The sequence below is a fragment of the Podarcis liolepis genome (assembly GCF_965112155.1).
Source record: "Podarcis liolepis genome assembly, chromosome: Z".
NCBI classification, from domain to species: Eukaryota; Metazoa; Chordata; class Lepidosauria; order Squamata; family Lacertidae; genus Podarcis; species Podarcis liolepis.
This window is the reverse complement of record NC_139570.1, coordinates 16,189,921-16,212,988: the sequence shown is the minus strand read 5'-3', so window position 1 is coordinate 16,212,988 and position 23,068 is coordinate 16,189,921. Positions and strand designations below refer to the sequence as shown.

The 23,068-nt window shown below is 42.9% G+C and overlaps 1 protein-coding gene and 1 long non-coding RNA gene across 2 annotated transcripts in view; one reads left to right on the top strand and one right to left on the bottom strand.

Moving 5' to 3' along the window:
- LOC310698071 (uncharacterized protein) overlaps positions 1-23,068 on the bottom strand; it is a 318,973-nt gene that overhangs the window by 29,831 nt on the left and 266,074 nt on the right. The gene's annotated exons all lie outside the window — the stretch shown is intronic.
- LOC310697987 lies at positions 5,886-7,816 on the top strand. The gene is made up of 2 exons (XR_014521284.1): positions 5,886-6,785; positions 7,552-7,816. It is a non-coding gene; the product is annotated as an uncharacterized lncRNA (long non-coding RNA).

The following is a 23,068-nucleotide window of genomic DNA, read 5'->3' as shown; positions in this document are numbered from 1 at the left end:
TCCCAGTTAGGCCCACTTCAGTGAGATTAAATAGAGAATTATGTGTTTATCAGCACTGCTTTGGTGGGACTTACTGGAATGAAGAGTGTTAGAGGTCATCACCTTTAATATTTCAGATGTGGATATTCTTTTATTTGCTTACAAAATTCCTATGCTTACAACAAAGGTCACTTCAGTCTCTGGTTGTTATGGCAGAACATGCATTTCATTGTGGCCTTATTAGGGTACGTGTGCCCTATTTTACAGAGGGCGGTCCTCTACTGTTTGGAGGGCTACATAATCCATGTTGGGTTGAAAAATGAAGAACAATAAAAAGGGATGGCAATAGCCTTGAAGGATATTGAGGTTTCCTCTCCAAACGGAATAATGCTGTACACATAAACAAATTAAAAACACCCCTTTGTCAATCCTTACCCTAGTCAATGATGGCTGGTGCCCATTGGAACTAGTAGGACAGAAGGCAGGCGACAAACAGAAGGTGGAGTCAAAGCTAATGACAGCCAGAGACAACTAATGGCCAAAACCAAACCTTCAACTTTTAAGTAAGAAGCAGGCATTTGGAAATAGAGGCTAACTGAGGGCAGAATGAGGTTGGTGGGACAGTGCCCCATTTGCTTGGATAGACCAGTCTCCACGGGACCAGGTGATTTACCAGGGAGCGGGAATGGAAAACAAGAGAGTTGGAATAATTGTGAGGTTCAAGCCCTCATTAAGTGAGACTGGAACATGTAGATGTTTGTGGGGCAGGTCTAGCTCGTGGCTTGGGCAAGGCTATGAAAGCAGGTTTTAAAGTACAAAATTTTAAGAAGGGAGAACAGAGACCTTGACATTGTTCATCAGCTGTTAATACCTTAGTGTACGCACACAGCTATATTAGGCAACCGTGTATCCTCTTTTGTCCTTTTTCTGGAGCGGGCAATGCTTGAGTGCCTACCATAGTTAAGTGTAGTAGCCATAGTGGCTGCAATAGGTGGCACTGGACTTAGTTCTATGTGGGTTGGAGTCTGACATTTCCTGTGACTATTCTGTTTCCTTGGATTCCTGTTTTCCCCCCCACTTAGTATGTAGCCCCTGAATGTAGGGAATGTATCTCTCAGGATGGAAAAGTTCCGCACCTCTTCACTATACTAACATCACTGTTTCCAGAGTCTCAATAGCAAGGGATTTCCACTTTATCAACCCAACAGTGCAAGGTATGGGGCAGAAAGTCACACACCCAAAGGCTGATGCAGGATGCGGGCAACAAATTTCTACTGAGTTCTAAAATAGGGGCTGGAAGCCTCTAGCTCCTGGTTCAATCTGGCCCAGCAGGCCATTTCTCCCCACACCTGACATCACATATGACTTCAGGCAGGTAAGGACAAGGCTACTTAGGAATAACTGGGAGATCAAATTGAGCTCCTGGTAGTTCTGCTGCAACTGGGGCTCTTTGCGGATCAGTTGGACCTGGCCCTCTAAACAAGACAATTTTTGCCTCCTCATTGGCTACACTGCATGAGGCCTGCATGACTTATTGGACTGCTCAAGGCCATTGATACTTGTCTGCACCTCTCCCCTTGCTTGGTGCACAGCTGCCCTACCCCTGTTGTGCAGAGGGTGGGGAGGAGTAATACAGGTGAGGAGAGGTAATATATTGTAGAAAGATATATGTTTCTATGCCTCTCCAGGAGGAAACCTATCATTCTTCCAAACAGATCTCAAAACAGCAAAATAGTGACTGCTTCAATTCCCAGCTCAAACCACCCTTAACCTTTAAACCACCTTAACTGCTAAACACCAGATAATTTAAATTATCTCGTCTCCAAATCCAGAGATTATTCATTACCTATGCATTTTTATTATGAAAAGAAGAGAGGAGGGAGAAATGCAATAAAAAGGCATGCCTCTTCCTGCTTGGGGAAATAATAGACATATTTGCATAAATATATTATTGGGTACAAATTGCCAGGCTTCAACTAGGTCGACTATTGCCTTGATAAACTCTCTGTGGAAAAGATACTGGAAAGCTTTCATTTTTATTTTAATTACAATGAATTTCTTCTTATGTGAAGGTGGAAGGGAGTCTTGCATAGAGAGTCTTGTGGAAAGCCAAGTCTCTTTCTCTCTCCCCCCCCCCCCCGTCTTTCCTTCAGGAAGCTGTTTCGTTTATGGCCAATCCAATTTTATGCAGTCCAGATACATTTTATTAGCATATTATCTGTGCAGGTTATTCAGTCAGTCAGCTGTGCACTTTTCAGAGATAAAGTGACATAATTTCTCCTGTTGTGGGTGCTACAATGCTTCCAATCCCCCCGCCCTCTCCATACAGATAAAAGCAGTAGGGGAAATAAAATGATCATGAAGCTATATTTTCATCTTTGACTATATTAATGTCATGAGCTCAGGCTCTTAAGATCTTATAGGGGGGATTTTCTGAGAAAGACAGCCCAGAATATGTTATAGCTATAAGGGTATGAAAGGGAGTTGCCAAAAGAAGAAGAAGAAGAAGACGAAGAAGAAGAAGAAGAAGAAGAAGAAGAAGAAGCACAAGCATTTGAAAAAGGCTCAGATGCATGAATAAACCAACTGAACCCAGAACTGCCAAGCACTTTTCATTACTGCTTACAGGGAAAGGTTATACAAGCTCTAATGACTGTCTTTAATGTAGGGTGGTGGAACATTTTTCTGACAAGAGTTTTTAATTTCAAGGAAGCGAACCCCAAATAATTTGGTGCCATTTCTGATTAACCCGCAGGACACTGGAGACAATCAGGTTTCCACAGGTGCATAGAGGCATTCTGATGTGGGAGGGAAGCGAGCGAGCAAGGGGGATAAAAGAGAAAGAAAACCCTCTATTCCTTGCCCACATAGGAAGAAGAGTCTTTCTTTGTATGTCTTCTTTCCCGTATAAAGCGCCTCAAAATTGTACAAGACTGATTACAAGGTGCTTTTGGTTAAATATATCCTGCAGGGGTGGAAAACCTTAGGCCATGCGTCAAATGTAGCCCTCCAGGTATCTCTGTCTGACCCTCATATTCGCCCCTCCTCTCCCCAGGCTGCACACCTGATCAGCTGTTCTTTGCAACTTCCTTGAGTGTTTCCGGCTGACTGGAATGCATCCTTCAACTCTGATAATGCTTCTTGTTTTCCTGGATGGAGGATGGGGTGGTGGTATGAGAGTCAAAGGTAATTCCCCTGCCCATCTCTGACATATGGCCTACAGAAGGTTGCCTGGTATACTGTAACTCTTCCTGTAGGGCCAGAACTGGAATTTCCACATTGTTTGTTTGTTTGTTTGTTTGTTTGTTTAATCTCCATCCCACCCTTCCTCCCAAACGGTCTAGCTGGCTGGCTATATGGTTATAGTTTAATTATAGCTATTTATTAGTCTCCCCCCCCCCCCCCGAGACAAACCCTCTCAGAGGTATGTACAGAGAGAAGTAAAAGCAACAGAACAGTAGACAGAAACAGCATGAGAGAAACTGAATTAGATCACCGTAAGTGAAATCTTATGAAGGACTTCAAACTTAAACACTCTTAAGGAAAGGCAAAACTTTTTCTTCTTTTTTAAAGGTGAGGTCTAAAAGCCTACTTGAATGTGAGAACCGAAAGGATCTAGCAAATATTGACTGGAATATTAAATATTAAAGTTCCACAATGTTGGAGTCACCCCTACAAAATTTGTCTTGTGTGCTCGCTAGCCTCACACAAGCAAGAATTCAGTTCTTAGGCATGTTTTCCAAGGAAGTATAATGGTTAGGGTTCTCTGCCTTTGATGGGATGAGTGTTACTTTTTTTTATCAAGTAAGGCCTAATCTAGGCAAAGGCTACAAACCCCATGGGGGCAGGGCGAGCCAAGGAAGGGTGCACTGCGTCGAGCCTCTCTGCAGCCTCCCCCTCAGCTGTAGGGTGGCTGAGGCAGTGGGCAGATGCAAGCCCTGTGCTGCTCGAAAAAGCAGTGTGGAACTTGCAGGCAGTCCGCCCGTCACCTCCCCCTCAGGAGAGACGCGTGGCTCAGGCACGCTGCAGGTCCTGCAGTGTGCCGCCCAGTGCCCCCCGCCGCCTCCGGATTAGGCAGATTCAAGGAGAAGGGGGCTGTTGAAGGCTATTAGCCTGCAAAGTTGGAGGCAGCAATGCTTCTGGTTTCTGGAAATCACTCAAGGGGAGAGTGCTCCTGCAGTGGTGTAGGAAGGGGCGTGCGGTGGGTGCGGAAGTTATATTTTTGCCATTTTGTCACTGCCCTCCCTACGCCACTGGGTTTGGGAGTGTTCTTTACTTAGAAGAACTCTCCCCTCCTGGCTGTAATGAGACCCAGGTAGCCTGTATTCCCACAACTTCTACCTCTCCCAGCTCAGACTCAGCCCTCCAGTTAATTCCTGTCTGTACTCAACCCAGTCTTCCTACATAAGGTGCAATGCCCTTTCCTCTTGCTGTAGATAGTCTCCTCAGAGTGGATGTTCAACTCAAATCAGAACTAGTTCTCCCTCCATCGAATCCTATCCTAATTCCTATCTCCCGTCTCAAAATAAACTATCTCTGTCCCTATCTAACTCTCTCACTCAGAAACTGCTCCATTTATTCTCCCTCACAGATTACTGCTCCTCCCCACTTGTGGTTAGCTGGCTTTGTAGCCAGTCAGCAAGAGGCTCGAACATTCTGATAGAGTTTCTGAGGGACTGCATCATCAGACTCTGGTCTGGCTCTGCTGTCCATCACACCTGCCTATAAACAGCAGCCATTTTGAGACAGGCTGGCAGTATTAATCCTGAGCCTGTCATGAACGCCTACAAACCACTTTCAATAACATTGATCTGGCTGTCAAAATGGGAAAAATGTCAACATCTCAAGCTATCCAATTATAGTCTAGGAACCACACTATTCTTTGCAGGGGAAAACAAAGGGTCTGTTTCTTAGCATCCCTAACATAAGTCACTGTTGTGTGCGGAAGAGAATACATTATGATAGAGATGCTTCTTAAATCCAATTGTACCTTGTTTAGTGAGATTTGTGCTTCAGGGGTGGAGAATGTCAGCACTATTAAGGCAATGGAAATGAAACAGACGTGTTCCGACACAGGTGGGTCAAACATTGCAATGAAATTTTTTAAAATGGCAACATTTTTTTAAAAAAATGGGGTGAACATTTAAACATTTTTTCAATCCCCCCCAATACAGGTTCATTAATTAATGGTTGGTTATCTTTAATTCAGTTTTAGACCATGATGTGCACCTTTATTTTTCTGCAATTTCTTATGAGATTGATGATGAACTGAGTTAGACACAAAATGTCAAAAAAGTAGGTTTATCACCCAATTAAAACTTAGGCTACAATGCAGACTTTATTGGGAGCAAGTCTCATTGTATTGTAATGAGAGTTACCAGTATTTCTGAGCAAATCTGCCAAGTTATACTATCCAGGTTACAGCACAAACCTATGGAAATTCACTGAGAAATAGGGATAGAAGGATCTGACAATTTCATTTCTCTGTTTCTCACCTTTCCAATCTTAAATTTAGTTCTTCACATTTCTGCAGCAATGTGGGAATGCTTTTAAAAATATCCTTCTGAAGATTCATCAGTATTTTGGTATGAATTTCTCTTAATGAACACATTTTTATGTGCAGTTTTTACTAATGTGCACATTTTTGCAAAGCACTTTCTCATAATATGCCTTTTTGCATGTTATATTAAATAATATATTCATTTTTATGCTCACTTTCCCCTAATATATATATATTCATAAACATTAGCTAACTGGAAAACGGCATTTCAAAATTTGGATAAATGCTGATTCCAGAGAATGGCTGTGAGGCGTTTGCCCTCCTGTGTGTGTGACATCATACTGGATTTATAGGGAAAGGGTTAACTAATTGTAAAATGACTAACCAATGGGAACCCGGGGGCAGAGTTAACTGTGTATAAGGTTTAAGCACGGACTTTTTTAGAGAGTTAGAGTTGTTGAGAAGACAGTCTGGAGTTAGAAGTGACAGAGAAGATAAGTTTGTGGGTTGGGCTAGTCTGGTGTGAGAGAATTTGTTAAGAGGAGTCAGTCAAGCAGCTGAGATAATCAGTCAGAAGGTATTAGGAAGGTATAGGCCAATAAAGAAACTAAAGTTAAGATACTGACAGGAATATTATCTGAGAAACCATAAACTTGTTAATGTTTGTAAAATAAACCTTTTTTTTTTTTTTGGTTCACTTTTAACAACTTACTGGACTCAGTGTTTTGCCAGAGAGTAACTGCTTGGTGGCAGCGGGGAAGCGAGCACAGGGATCAATAGACCGTCAAACGGCTGGGGACCCTGTGTGATCACCACAGGCTGTGTCTCCTCTTGTTGCAGAATGCATGACTTTTATAGATTCACCTTTAAATGCAAACTGAATTGAATTTCTCCCCCATCCCTACTCAGTCACAAGTCCTGCTATAGTGACATGGAGCCTGTGGTCCTTCATGTGTTGCTAGACTACAGCATCTGTCATCCCTGGCTACTGGCTATGTGGGATTATGGGAGCTGGGGTCCAAAAATATCTGGTTCCTCAGCTCTGTCCTACTACATAATATATGGCCTTCTGTCATGTCAGTAGTTCTCCTATGGTACACGTGTGTCATGTGACAAAGACACATGACAGCAGAAGCAGCAAAGTAGGCTGGGAAGTTCTGGGACTGCACAATCTTTTGGGCCTACTAAAGTTATTCAGGCCTAATTGCTAACTGTTGAGTCACTCTGACATGTGACTTAGCAGCCATTTTCTCTGTGTGTTCTCTGTAAGATTTCAGTCAGAGTCAGTCTGCCTCAGTTGTGATCAGTATGTAATCTCAGTCAAACTGTTTGGAAACATGTTGTTTCTGAAGAAGTTTATTTTAACTCAGTAAAGCTCTTATTCTATAAAACTCTGAATTATACATTGACACCGTGCATCAAGGTGTTTGTCACTGATGATGACATCTCAAAAGAGATATGGGAATGGGGTTTTTTAATTTAAAAATGGTACCTGCCATTTGCAGTTTTTATAGTATTTATATTGAAAAAATGCTTTTTTTAAAAAAAAGTGTGTACATTCATTAATTAAGGATGCCTTTGTAGTCAATTAAACATATTTTTAACCGATTAATATAAACAAACATTCTACTCTAACAAACAACACAAGAGGCATCCATAGCTGCTGAGGAATACGAAAGATAAAAATCATATACAACATAAATGTTGTAGTGTAGACATAATCGCGAAATGTTTGGTTTTGAGACAGTTTATTCCACTTCTAAAATGTGCACTTTTTAAAACTAATAAATCCACAAAACTTGTTTGCATTTGCAGTGCCAAATGCAATTAAGGTACTGCTTGCCTCTTCTGTATAATTTCCTTATTGCAAGATGTTAAATAAAAGTGGGCATCAATAGATTCCCAGTGGACAGAGAGGCGGGCACATTCCCATTCCATTCTCACTGCTCTGCCATTTGTGATTACCCTTTGCTGATACTTGATAGTCACTTCTCTCTTCCTGTACAGCTGTGTTCAGAAGTACTGTCCTTATTCTTCTGGTCACTAACAAATGGTTTTTGTTTCTTTGTTAGATTCTGCAGCTCCACCACCAAGAAAAATCTTGTCAGTTCCCCCCATGGACTGAATTTTCTGTGGCATAGCTTTGCCATCCAAGCACATCTTGTTCTCAAGACCTTCACATTCTACTATTCCCTGCATCTCAGCTTCCATCTTTTTATCCATGGAATTAAATTAGCAGATTTGGAGATAAGGAGATAAGGAGGGACCGGATAAATTAACCACTGTGTGGAGAAAATGAATAATACTCTCCCGCATAATAGTAGAATGATACTTAAAGGTTTGTTTGTAGAAAAAGAAAAGAAAAAGAAAATAATCACATGGTATATAAATTTTGTTAAATAAACAAATACAAGAACATACAATGAAGTAAAATGTTGAAAGAGTCCACTTGAAGTTAATCTCTGAAATTTGCTCTTACAATATTACCTCAGCATACTAGTCACTAAAGATATGGGGCTAGGTTGGAATTGATGAAATTGCTCAAAGTTATTACATTTTACATATTTCTGTAGCATTTTGGGAAGTATTATTGAAATTCATATCTGTACATCCAAATTGATAAAATAAATGCACCTCTGCCCCCATGCTTGAATAGGCACCCAGTGCCCTGCTGGACCAAACAAAATTTCCAGAGTGGTAGGATGAGAGTTGCTGCTCCTAGCAGTCTTCTCGCTTATTAGCTGCATAACAACAACAACAGCAAGATGCCTGCCCACAAGCATCTTTCCTCTGGTACAGAAGGTGGGGCCCTAATGAACCACAGCTAGGAAAGACTAGCTGTCTGCTCAGGACTTCCAGGGAGAAAGATGACAGACTAGACATCTCTGGTCGACAGAAATAATTATGTGCTGATATATTTGGCAAAGCCAAAAACATTGAATCTCTTGTCCAAAATGTATAACTTACTGTTGGAGTGGCATACAAAGGATGAACAAGTTAAATCTGTGATGATAGATTGAGCAAGAGGTGTGGGACATAACATAATGTTTGAAGATTGGGAAAGGTTGTGGAGGAAAGGGGTCAAGTTCACTGCATGTATGATGTTAAAGGGAAATGTTGTGAAAATGATGTATAGATGGTGCTTAACCCCTGTAAAACTAGCAAAGATTTATCATAAGAGTGATAATTTATGTTGGAAATGTAAAGAAGAGGAAGGTAGTTTTTATCATACATGGTGGGCCTGTCCCAATGTGAAAGACTTCTGGGAGAAGATTTACAATGAATTGAAAAAAATGTTGAAATATCATCATCAATCTCATCATCATCATCAATCTTTATTACGGTCCAGAGACCCAACAAATCGTTACAAAGCAACACACAATTCACACAGCCTACCTCCAGGTTAAACAAGCATTTTGTTCAGAATATAGGGATCATTGGTTCTTGCAACCACCGATAAAAACTTTGCCGCTGCTAATGTTCTAGCGTTTGTCCAGTCTTCCAATAGGAATCTGACATAGTGAGCCTCTGATTTTCCCAGGAAAGGTACCAGCAAGGGTAGTATCAGTTCAGCCTGGCTTGCTCATATTTTGCACACTGCAACAAAATATGTTTTATGGAATCAATATCTCGAGCACACAAAGTCTGTCCTGGTAGGGAACTCCTCTCAACCTGCCATCCAACACTGCAGAAAGAAAGGCATTTAGTCTGGCTTTGGTGAAAAGTCTTCAATAGTTTGGTACTGTCAGGTTTTTAATGAAAGATGTTAACTTAAAGACATGCCCATATTGTACCCCTACTGCCAGCGGACTACAGACTGCGTGTTTGAGATCGCAAGTCACTGTGTGCATTATCCCATAATTTTTGCTTTAACGTCTTTAGGGCGTCTTCATGACCCAGGTAATACAGTTGGGGGGGGTGACAGGCCAATAGAGGTGGCTTTTTTAGCCATGGTTTTCTGCCATTTGTTGACAAATTCCTCATTGGTCAGGTGTTGGTACAAACCCTTCCCTAAATCAAACACTGAAATCCTGAGCCAATGTTTTAGGTCAGCCCACCACGCTTTAGTTGAAATTGGGTATTCACCAGCTTCTAACAGAAGTATGGAGTTGGGGACACAGTTGGGTACCTGCAGCAGAGATCGTAGAAATTTTGCCTGAAAGCCATCTACCTTTGGCAGGCCGCCATTTGCAAGACATTTGCAGCGTACAGGAGTTGGGAAACGGGTTTTGCGTGGTGCTTCCAATATCCTGTATGATGGAATGTGAGCACTAGATAACTGAAGTATTTGATCTGTTCAAGGTTATGGCCATCTAGCACCCATTTAGACCAGGAGAAGCTTCTTTTGAAAACTAAAATTTTAGATTTTTCATAAGCCGCCCTTCTGCCAGGCTTACCAACTTGCCGGCAGTCGCCCATCATCTCTACATTCATATGCGCGTTCTTTGTGATGTAGAGTGCCTGCCTGTTATCCTAGAATGCGGATTCAGCCGAGAACCTTCGAACTATCCTAAGCATTTGTTCTCGTTTGTGAATATGTTTAGCTAGTGATGTTAAACAATGTTTTTATTTTCTTGTTTGAACCCTGTAAAAGATGTGCCAACTTTTAAGTTTGAATAATCTTGTTTTTAAAATAAATTTTGGGGAAAGGATTTTTCCTGTTCTGTCTTTTGTGCCTTTTGCTCGGGAAGTCTAAATCTAATGCCTGACCAATTGGTCCGCCTACCAGACCTGTTGAATTTCTGCCTGTATTTGTGGTAAAGCAATACAGGGCGGGGCAGCCCGGTAACGCTGAGGAAATGAAGATGAAGACGAAGATGAAAACTCCTGTTTTTCCGGAGTTCCCGACCACACCCAGCTTCTTGCTTTGGACCCCGCTTTGCGCTCGGTGGACCTCCTTGCAGGCATGTCTTAAGCTTTAAGACCATGGGCCTCCAACATTTGGGTCATATGACCAAATAAGGCTGTCCAACTGCAGCAGCCCCATTTACTTTGTATAAGGCGATGAGGAAAGCAATAGAGGATGAAGTACCAAAGCAATGATTTTGAAGAAAACTTCAGTGGTGCATCCTGGGGTATCAGCCCACGTGTAGTTCAGACTCTGCAGTTTGATTGCACCCAAATGGCAGAAAATGCAGGGTGCTCTGTTTCAGAGCTGGAAAATCAATTAAAAAAAATGAAAAAACCCCAAAAACATTGAACCACCCTAGGGACCGCCCTACGCCCCAGAGGAGATAAAGGCCAGTCAGCTCAGTCCCAGGTTGCAGGACCAACGATGTTGGAAACCTGTTTCTGCCAGCACCCAGACCTGTTTTTCCAGAGTTCACGACCACATCAGTGGTAAATGATGAAGATGAAAATGAAGATGAAGATAACCCCCCCCCCAGGACCAGCACACACCAAATTCAGACTGCCTGCTCTGGTCCAGTCCTGTACTGACGGTACCTTCCCAGAGTATCTGAATCTGAAGGGCCTGCACCTGTCCCGGTTCCTCAGGAGCAGACACCAGATGAATCCACTCTGACTCCGGAGGTGATTGAGGACCCATTGCCCACAGTTGCTTTACTCTCCCAGCTCTGTCAGGAGAAGGTGAGGCTGCCTCTGGGTCCAGTAACCCTCCAGCCTCTCCTGAGCTGCAGAGGCTCAGGGTACAGAGGCAGAGGGAACTATGTTCTCTCAGAAGGAGTGCTTGCCTTAAGGCCAGGAGAGGCGAGTCACCTGTGGGCCGGGACCACCGTAGGCCCCAGAGAAGATAAAGGTCAGTCAGCTCAGTCCCAGGTTGTGGGAGCAACAACGTTGGAAACCTGTTTCTGCCAGCACCCAGACCTGTTTTTCCAGAGTTCACAACCACAACAGTGGTAAATGATGAAGATGATGGGCTTTTCGGAGCCGGCCGACCTGACCGGAAGAGTCCGCGACCAGAATGAGGAGGAGTATCGGGAGGAATGGATGAAATTTAAAGACTATTAATCTAAATATGCTAAGGTAACTTAAATACAAATACTTGCAAGTACCAGATTGGAAACCTGTTTCTGCCAGCACCCAGACCTGTTTTTCCAGAGTTCCCGACCACACCCGGCTTCTTGCTTTGGACCCAGCTTTGCCCTTGGTGGACTGTCTCCAGACCCTCGGCCCAGGACCGGACTCTGACCACGCCTCACGGTAACCCCCCCCCCCAGGACCAGCACACACCCGAAGGGCAGAAGATGCAGAGTGCTCTGTGTCAGAGCTGGCCTAGACCTCCTTCCAGGCATGTCTTAAGCTTTAAGAGCATGGGCCTCCAACCATTTGGGCCATATGACCAAGTAAGGCTGTCCAACTGCAGCAGCCCCATTCCCTTTGTAAAAGGTGATGAGGAAAGCAATAGATGATGAAATACCAAAGCAATGATTTTGAAGAAAACTTCAGTGGTGCATCCCGGGGTATCAGCCCACGTGTAGTTCAGACTCTGCAGTTTGATTGCACCCAAATGGCAGAAAATGCAGGGTGCTCTGTTTCAGAGCTGGAAAATCAATAAAAAAATAAATGAAAAAACCCAAAAAACATTGAACCACCCTAGGGACCGCCCTAGGCCCCAGAGGAGATAAAGGCCAGTCAGCTCAGTCCCAGGTTGCAGGACCAACGACGTTGGAAACCTGTTTCTGCCAGCACCCAGACCTGTTTTTCCAGAGTTCACGACCACAACAGTGGTAAATGATGAAAATGAAGATGAAGATGATGGACTTTTCGGAGCTAGCCGACCTGACTGGAAGAGTCCGCGACCAGAATGAGGAGGAGTATCAGGAGGAATGGATGAAATTTAAAGACTATTAATCTAAATATGCTAAGATAACTTAAACAGAAATACTTGCAAGTACAAGATTGGCCTAGGATTTAAATATGTGATGTTATAGAATAATATGCTTAAATTTATAATGAAAAGAAAGAAAGATGTTAATAGACTAAGTAAATTTTATGTGAAAATAGTTTTGGAAGACTGTTACAATAATATACATAGAAACTCAACCAGGGGGATTCAATGAAGTCACCCAACAATGTTAACAAAACTGGAATTATTGCAGTTAGGTTTTATGTTTGTTTGCTTGCTTTTGGATGTTTGTTATAAATTTGGAAAATCAATAAAAAAATGAAAAACACCCAAAAACATTGAATATCACATTTTCTTTAGGAAAACAAAGAGAACAGGGGATTAACCTCATGCTCTGAAAAGGCTGAAAAACAAAAACCATGTATAAATTGGTTCTAAACAGCTGAGGGGTGTAGGTTGGTCCTGCTGCTAGTACTCTTCTGGCTTTTAATAGCCACAAAGCTGCCGCAACAACCACAGCAAACGAGGGTTGTTTAAAAGACAGGGAATACAGAATGCAAAATGGTTGACAATTCAGACTGCCTGCTCTGGTCCCGTTCTGTACTGACAGAGGCCTAACATCTTGGAATAATAGGTTTGGAATTGCCCAAGAAAGTTGTTAGATTGTTTTTGTATGCCACAACTGCTGCTAGAATTTTGCTGGCTAAAAATTGGAAAACACAAGAAGTGCCAACAGTGGAGAAATGATGAAGATGAAGTTGAAGATGATGGACTTTTCGGGATAGCCGACCTGACCGGAAGAATCCGCGACCAGAATGAGGAGGAGTATCAGGAGGAATGAATGAAATTTAAAGACTATTAATCTAAATATGCTAAGATAACTTAAATAGAAATATTTGCAAGTAACAGATTGGAAACCTGTTTCTGCCAGCACCCAGACCTGTTATTCCGGAGTTCCCGACCACGCCCGGCTTCTTGCTTTGGACCCAGCTTTGCCCTTGGTGGACAGTCTCCAGACCCTCGGCCCAGGACCGGACTCTGACCACGCCTGACGGTAAACCCCCCCCCTGGACCAGCACACACCCAAATTCAGACTGCCTGCTCTGGTCCAGTCCTGTACTGACGGTACCTTCCCAGAGTATCTGAATCTGAAGGGCCTCCACCTGTCCCGGTTCCTCAGGAGCAGACACCAGATGAATCCACTCTGGCTCCGGAGGTGATTGAGGACCCATTGCCCGCAGTTGCTCCTCTCCCAGCTCTGTCAGGAGAAGGTAAGGCTGCCTCTGGGTCCAGTTGCAGAGGCTCAGGGCAGAGAGACAGAGGGAACTATGTTCTCTCAGGAGGAGTGCTCGCCTTAAGGCCAGGAGAGGCGAGTCACCTGTGGGTCAGGACCACCGTAGGCCCCAGAGTAGATAAAGGTCAGTCAGCTCAGTCCCAGGTTGTGGGAGCAACGATGTTGGAAACCTGTTTCTGCCAGCACCCAGACTTGTTTTTCCAGAGTTCACAACCACAACAGTGGTAAATGATGAAGATGAAGATGATGGACTTTGCGGAGCTGGCCGACCTGACCGGAAGAGTCCGCGACCAGAATGAGGAGGAGTATCAGGAGGAATGGATGAAATTTAAAGACTATTAATCTAAATATGCTAAGGTAACTTAAATACAAATACTTGCAAGTACCAGATTGGAAACCTGTTTCTGCCAGCACCCAGACCTGTTATTCTGGAGTTACCGACCACGCCCAGCTTCTTGCTTTGGACCCTGCTTTGCCCTTGGTGGTCTCCAGACCCTCGGCCCAGGACCGGACTCTGACCACGCCTCACGGTACCCCCCCCCCCGGGACCAGCACACACCAAAAGGGCAGAAGATGCAGAGTGCTCTGTGTCAGAGCTGGCCTAGACCTCCTTGCAGGCATGTCTTAAGCTTTAAGAGCATGGGCCTCCAACCATTTGGGCCATATGACCAAGTAAGGCAACTGTCCAACTGCAGCAGCCCCATTCCCTTTGTAAAAGGTGATGAGGAAAGCAATAGATGATGAAATACCAAAGCAATGATTTTGAAGAAAACTTCAGTGGTGCATCCCGGGGTATCAGCCCACGTGTAGTTCAGACTCTGCAGTTTGATTGCACCCAAATGGCAGAAAATGCAGGGTGCTCTGTTTCAGAGCTGGAAAATCAATAAAAAAATAAATGAAAAAACCCAAAAAAACATTGAACCACCCTAGGGACCACCGTAGGCCCCAGAGGAGATAAAGGCCAGTCAGCTCAGTCCCAGGTTGCAGGACCAACGACATTGGAAACCTGTTTCTGCCAGCACCCAGACTTGTTTTTCCAGAGTTCACAACCACAACAGTGGTAAATGATGAAGATGAAGATGATGGACTTTGCGGAGCTGGCCGACCTGACCGGAAGAGTCCGCGACCAGAATGAGGAGGAGTATCAGGAGGAATGGATGAAATTTAAAGACTATTAATCTAAATATGCTAAGGTAACTTAAATACAAATACTTGCAAGTACCAGATTGGAAACCTGTTTCTGCCAGCACCCAGACCTGTTATTCTGGAGTTACCGACCACGCCCAGCTTCTTGCTTTGGACCCTGCTTTGCCCTTGGTGGTCTCCAGACCCTCGGCCCAGGACCGGACTCTGACCACGCCTCACGGTACCCCCCCCCCCGGGACCAGCACACACCAAAAGGGCAGAAGATGCAGAGTGCTCTGTGTCAGAGCTGGCCTAGACCTCCTTGCAGGCATGTCTTAAGCTTTAAGAGCATGGGCCTCCAACCATTTGGGCCATATGACCAAGTAAGGCAACTGTCCAACTGCAGCAGCCCCATTCCCTTTGTAAAAGGTGATGAGGAAAGCAATAGATGATGAAATACCAAAGCAATGATTTTGAAGAAAACTTCAGTGGTGCATCCCGGGGTATCAGCCCACGTGTAGTTCAGACTCTGCAGTTTGATTGCACCCAAATGGCAGAAAATGCAGGGTGCTCTGTTTCAGAGCTGGAAAATCAATAAAAAAATAAATGAAAAAACCCCAAAAAAATTGAACCACCCTAGGGACCACCGTAGGCCCCAGAGGAGATAAAGGCCAGTCAGCTCAGTCCCAGGTTGCAGGACCAACGACGTTGGAAACCTGTTTCTGCCAGCACCCAGACCTGTTTTTCCAGAGTTCACGACCGCAACAGTGGTAAATGATGAAGATGAAGATGATGGGCTTTTCGGAGCTGGCCAACCTGACCGGAAGAGTCCGCGACCAGAATGAGGAGGAGTATCAGGAGGAATGGATGAAATTTAAAGACTATTAATCTAAATATGCTAAGGTAACTTAAATACAAATACTTGCAAGTACCAGATTGGAAACCTGTTTCTGCCAGCACCCAGACCTGTTATTCTGGAGTTACCGACCACGCCCAGCTTCTTGCTTTGGACCCTGCTTTGCCCTTGGTGGTCTCCAGACCCTCGGCCCAGGACCGGACTCTGACCATGCTTCACGGTAACCTCCCCCCCCCCGGACCAGCACACACCCAAAGGGCAGAAGATGCAGAGTGCTCTGTGTCAGAGCTGGCCTAGACCTCCTTGCAGGCATGTCTTAAGGCGACGAGGAAAGCAATAGAGGATGAAGTAGCAAAGCAATGATTTTGAAGAAAACTTCAGTGGTGCATCCCTGGGTTTGAGCCCACGTGTAGTTCAGACTCTGCAGTTTGATTGCACCCAAATGCCAGAAAATGCAGGGTGCTCTGTTTCAGAGCCGGAAAATCAATAAAAATTTTTGAAAAAACCCCCAAAACATTGAACCACCCTAGGGACCGCCCTAGGCCCCAGAGGAGATAAAGGCCAGTCAGCTCAGTCCCAGGTTGCAGGACCAACGACGTTGGAAACCTGTTTCTGCCAGCACCCAGACCTGTTTTTCCAGAGTTCATGACCACAACAGTGGTAAATGATGAAGATGAAGATGAAAATGAAGATGAAGATGAAGATGGTGGACTTTTTGGAGCTAGCCGACCTGACCAGAAGAATCCGTGACCAGAATGAGGAGGAGTATCAGGAGGAATGGATGAAATTTAAAGACTATTAATCTAAATAAACTGTCCAACTGCAGCAGCCCCATTCCCTTTGTAAAAAACAACGAGGAAACCAACGGAGGATGAAGTACTAAAGCACTGGTTTTTGAAGAAAAATTCAGTGGTGCTTCCCAGGGTATCAGCCCATGTGTAGTTCAGAATCTGCAGTTTGATTGCACCCAAATGGCAGAAAATGCAGGGTGCTCTGTGTCAGAGCTGGAAAATCAAGATATATTTTTTTTGAAAACCCCCCAAAAACATTGAATATCACATTTTCTTTAGGAAAACAAAGAGACCAGGGGACTAACCTCATGCTCTGAAAAGGCTGCAAAACAAAAATCATGTATAAATTGTGCCTAAGGAAGGTTCTAAACAGCTGAGGGGTGTAGGTTGGTCCTGCTGTTAGTACGCTTCTGGCTTTTAATAGCCACAAAGCTGCCTCAAAAATCTCAACAAACAAGGGTTGTTTAAAAGATAGGGAATATAGAATGCAAAATGGTTGACAATTCAGACTGCCTGCTCTGGTCCAGTACCTTCTCAGAGTATGATATTGTGATGTTTCCTACATTTCAGCCATTCAAACAGTAGCTTAAGATGGGCGGTAGCCATCGCAAATAAAATGCCTTTGCCAGTGCGAGTGGAGGAGAGTTGGCACCCTCAGCTTTTTCCTTTGCACCTTTTGGGCTTGGGAGCTTTCAGTATGTTAAAAAGTCATTGTCTACCTAGTTATAGGAGGAGGGATGGAGGGAGTATTGAGGTTCTGCTTGCCCTCTGATGGTCAGATGACTTTCTGTTGAGATTTAGAATTTCAACCCACTTTTTCCCTTTCTAGAGGCAAGGGACCTATTAGGATCATCCGCCCCTGGAGGCTGATGTATCTAATGGGTTTCTAGGTAACGCTGAGGGTTTTTTCTGTCTGATATGACTGGCACTCCTATCAAAGCCCTGGCCAGCCTCTGGAACATCTGAATGGCTCAGGCTTTTAACATGATCACTTCAGAGCATCCTCTCCCACTTGACTCCTTGGTATACTGCAGAACTTAGGGAAAGGAAACAAGTTGAAAGATGGCTCCGCGCAAGTGGAGGAAAGATCTGGATGCATACAACTGAACAGTAGCGTGGACTCATCATTAAGCATACATAGTGGTATTGAAGATAGCAGTACTACTCAGCTACAAGTGATCGCCAAAGAAGAAGAAAGACAGTCCGACTCAAGGAGGTGGTGGAACCAATGGTAGCTATGTGTAACCACTGTGACTTGTTTGCAAAGCATTTTGAGGATAAAACCACTTGCATCCACTGAGATCTTGACTCTGCTGTTATAGCAGATGAGTCTCATGGGTGTCCAGAGCACTGTCTAGTCCTGTTGTTTTGGATAATTTTCAGATAGTAAGGCTTGAGGATGTGGACAAGGTGTTTGTATTAGTCAGGGTAACGACTTGTGCTTCGGACTCTTACCCTTCTTGGCTGATAAAAACTAGTGGGGGTGGTGGTAATTGACTGGGCCAGGAAGAGTGTTCCTATTTCCATCTGAAATGCAGGACGGCATAGCATTCTGATCCAAGTTTCATTCAGAAAACATTATCCATAATATCAGCAGCAGGCAGCTGCAGTCAAATTGGCCAGTCAGAATGGAAATTCTATTTTAACAAAACCAATAAAAGAGAGCGGCAATACTATTTTCTTGTTTCCCTTGTTCAACTACAATTCCATAAAACAGTGGATTTGTAGGCTCTCATTAATAAAAAATAAATAAAGGGTGTGAGGGGTGGGTGGGATCGATGTGCCTATACTTCTTAATTCCACCCCTGGGCCTTTTCTATACTGAAAATAGTGTTAATTTGTTCCCCTTCCACTGCTGTAAATATTGCTCCCTTAGAAAATAAGTGATTTATTTGACTGGAACAAAATCCATCTTGTGTCTCCAAGTGGTTTAGGGTTGTATGATCTATGTCTGGATTGGCCCACTTAATGCTATTTATTGCTCTATGAATGATATTAAGATGGATTTCTTAAGTCTGGTGGAATTACTTTTTCTTCTTTCGTGCAATTTTTACTTGCCACAGCAAACAAGACTTTGTCCATGTACCCATATAAAATAACTATTATCGTTCTTTCCCTCTGCATTTTTAAAGCATAAATATTATTGGCTTTGAGGCGACAATAACAGAATGTGCTGACATCAGAAAAATGCCAGCTCCAGCCCAACCAGAAGTAAAATGTATAGGGCATATTGAGAGATGGGTGGCAAAGCTGTGCATATGCTTTGTCCTCCCCAGCAGTATATATTGTGGGAGAGTAGCTAGAGGAAGCAGAGAAAAGCTCCAGCCAGTATTATTTTTTCTATTTTTTCTTTTAAATTTTGGAGTTTGCTTGTTTATTTTAAATTCAATTTGTAAAGGTCCCTTTAGAAACGAAAAGATACAAACACAAGTTAAGCACACAGTTTGCTTTAAGTTCAACACTTTCCTCATCCATCAATTTTACCCAAAATCACAAAAGTAATATTACAAAGCTTTCGTAGTGCACGTTTACATATTCTGCATATACATCTATTCACTCTTCAAACAATGCATTTCCATTGAATTTGGCTTAAAAAACAACAACACAGCCCCTACATCAGGCTGGAAATATATAACGTTTTAAACCAATGTGTTTTTCCTCTTAAAAAAAGAAAATATATTACTTGGAAAGAAGCCCATATTACACTAATTCCCAAACAAGACATGGACATAAGGCAGGTGAAAAATTATAGGCCAGTCTCGCTCCTAAATAATGATTACAAATTATTCGCCAGTATTTTGGCCAATAGACTTAAAGATGTATTGGGAGAGGAGATTGGAAAGAACCAAACTGGATTTCTACCTGGCAGACAGATGAAGGACAATGTTAGAAATATAATTGATATGGCGGGCGCCGGGGCATTTTTCCGATGGCTCGGAGCGCTGAGCAGGGCTGCGGCTGTCAGGGTGGCCGCCTACGGGGCTCACGATTTCCATCGCAGCGACCAAGATGACTACTTGAAAGAGCTCTATGAGAGGGCCAACAAATACCACTTCTTCCACAGCCTGGCCCTCCTGGCTGTGCCATGTTTATGTATGCCACAATGGCTGCAAGGGCACTTCTGGCTCCGAAATGGAAGCAGCAGGAACTTCCAACACTGGAAGACTGGCAGGTCAAGATGGTGGAGTTCGAAGACATAATCTGGACCGAGATGACTACTTGAAAGAGCTCTATGAGACAGCCAACAAATACCACTTTTTCCACAGCCTGGCCCTCCTGGCTGTGCCATGTTTCTGTATGCAACAATGGCTGCAAGGACATGTCTGGCTCCGAAATGGAAGCAGCAGGAACTTCCAACATTGGAAGACTGGCAGGTCAAGATGATGGAGTTCGAAGACATAATCCGGACTCAGCGTGACAAACTGTTTCAAAAGGACTGGAACAAATTTATATTTCATATGAAAGAAAATTGTAAACCTTTGAAAACGTTTGTAGGCTTGAATTGAAATGTTTCGTAATGTTAACTATAAGGAACTGATTTACCGATAATAAGGTGAAATATTATAATTTGACAAAGGGTAAATAAGTGCTTATAGGATTGCGAAGAATATGGAAAGTTATGTGGAGGTCAGAAAGAGGGAGGGCAGGAGGTCGATGCTCTTACAGAGTAATATTTTAAGTCATAGAATTATGTAACAAAAGGTGAATACGATTTAATGGAAAACTCAGTAAAAATTACTTTAAAAAAATAAAAAGAGAAAATATATTAGGAGTGGCTTTTCTTTTAATAAGTTAATAAATGAACTACTTCATTGGCACAGCACCCAAATGAGGTGTAGTGGTTGTATAGTTCTTGATACATTTTGTTTCATAGTTATATTTGGGTTACTGCTTTTTTTAAAAAAAAATGGTTAGCTTTTTGTATCATAAAGTTCACAAAACTTATTCCTAGTATACAACTGAAAGCAGAAATGGGCTCACGATTTCCATCGCAGTGACCCGAGATGACTACTTGAAAGAGCTCTATGAGACAGCCAACAAATACCACTTCCTCCACAGCCTGACCCTCCTGGCTGTGCCCCACTGCCGCTATCCCATGATAGCCGGCAGCATCCTGTCTCTGGGCATGGGGATGTTCTCTGGTGCCCTGTATTACCATGCCATAACAGGGGACCCGATCCTGACCAAGGCGGCCCCTTATGGTGGTTCCCTCCTCATCCTCGGCTGGATCACCATGGCCCCTTTACACCCCGTTCTGTCCCCATGTGGCCCCCATCTCCCAATGCCAGGGCAGCCAGCCCTGCCCCTCCCTCCTCCCTTAGGCTAGCCAGAAGGGAGCCCTAGGAGAGGAGAGATTTCCAAATGTCAGAGTGGGATCCCTTGAGGTCTTTAGCCCGCCCTGAATGCGTCTCCGTCCTGCATCTTGGAATTCCCCAAAAGCTGAATCCCTTTTCAAAAAGCCAAGATCCTTCTCCCCCCCCCAAAAAAAATAATTGCAACCAGATTTGAGTTTGCAATGGAGGCCTCAAAATGCAATGTCTCATTGGTGCTTTTCAATTGGTGTTTTTTAACTTAATAAATGATGAGAGTGAATTCACTTTTTAAAAAAACACGCACCTTTATTTTGGGGGGGCGGGGAGAAAAAAATATATAATTGATATAATGGAATATCTGGACTCCAGGAGAGACAAACAAGTCGCCCTAATGTTTCTGGATGCTGAAAAAGAATTTGATAATGTGTCTTGGCATTTTATGAAACAAAATTTCGAATTTATGGATATCAGCGAAAAACTTTTAAATGGTATTTGGACTATTTATTCGGAAGAATATGCTAAATTGATACTTAATAATAACTTCACAGACAAAATTGAGATAACAAAGGGATGGGGTGCCCGCTATCGCCATTGTTATTTATAACAATACTAGAAGTCCTGTTGAGGAAAATAGAAGCAACAAAAGAAAGAAAGGGGATTGGTGTAGGCTCAAAAGAATATAAGTATAAGGCCTTTGCCGATGACGTTGTCTTGAATTTAGAACAACCTATGTCCAGTGCAATAGAAGCTTTGAAAAAGATTGATAAGTATGCACAATTAGCAGGCTCTAAGCTCAACAAAAATAAGACAAAAATATTAACTAAACATTTGGACAGTAAAGAAATAGGAGAACTACAACAAAAGACAGGTATGACGATAGAAAAAAAGGTAAAATACCTAGAGTCTGGCTCACATCTAAGAACATAAACCTCTTTAAAGACAACTATGAAAAGGTGTGGAATGAAGTGAAGAGAGATCAGGAGATATGGACTGGAATGAAATTATCAATGATGGGTAGAATCTCAGCTATCAAAATGAACGTGTTACTGAGACTGATATTTTTATTTCAGACAATTCCGGTTATCATTGGAACAAAACAATTTAATGTATGGCAAGAAGATTGTCTAAGTTCATCTAGCAGGTTAAAAAGCCAAGAATTAAGTATAAAATATTGACAGATGCAAAAGAAAGAGGCGACTTTTCCCTGCCAGATCTAAACATTTACTACGAGGCGGCGTGTTTTTGTTGGCTGAGAGAATGGATAGCCTTAGATAAGTCAGATATATTGGATTTGGAGGGATTTGACAACAGATTTGCGTGGCACGCCTACCTGTGGTCAGAATGGTCAGAATGCAGAGTGGGTTTTTGAACCATACTATTAGAAAATCATTGTATGAGGTGTAGAGCAGACATAAAACATTATTGGAATGCAAAACTCCAAGGTGGCTCTCACCTCTGGAGCCTTTTGCAATCAAAAAAATAAATAAATATGGGAACTGAATGGGCGACATACAAATAAATAATATAATAAAATAAAGTTAAAGACATTCGAAGAACTAAGAGGAAAAGTAACCGATTGGTTGCAGTACCATCAGTTACAAGATGTGTTTAGAGAGGGTAATAAAAGAAACGGATTTGGAAGTAACAAATCTAAATTAGAGACAGAATTGCTGGGTAGTAAAATGAAAATGCTGTTGAAAATTATCAGTTACTACTGGAGTGGCACACAAAGGATGAAGAGGTAAAAAGTGTTATGATTAGGTGGGCCCAGGATTTGGGGCACAATATTGATATTAAAAGGTGGGGAAAACTGTGGACCGAAACAATTAAATTCACAGCATGTGTGTCACTCAAAGAAAATATATTTAAGATGATGTATCGATGGTTTTTACACATGTCAAACTTGCTAAAACGTATAGAAATCAAGACAAAAATTGTAGGAAATGTAAGGAGAAGGAGGGGAACTTCCTCCATCTGTGGTGGACTTGTTCTAAACTGAAAGCCTTCTGGGACATAATATACGAGATAAAAAAGGTTTTGAAATATAATTTTAATAAAAAAACAGAGGCATTTCTATTAGGCTTAATTGGTGAGGAAATACATAAAAGTGACGTAAACATGTTTATGTATGCCACAATGGTTGCAAGGACACTTCTGGCTCCGAAATGGAAGCAGCAGGAACTTCCAACACTGGAAGACTGGCAGGTCAAGATGATGGAGTTCGAAGACATAATCTGGATCGAGATGACTACTTGAAAGAGCTCTATGAGACAGCCAACAAATACCACTTCTTCCACAGCCTGGCCCTCCTGGCTGTGCCATGTTTCTGTATGCAACAATGGCTGCAAGGACATGTCTGGCTCCGAAATGGAAGCAGCAGGAACTTCCAACATTGGAAGACT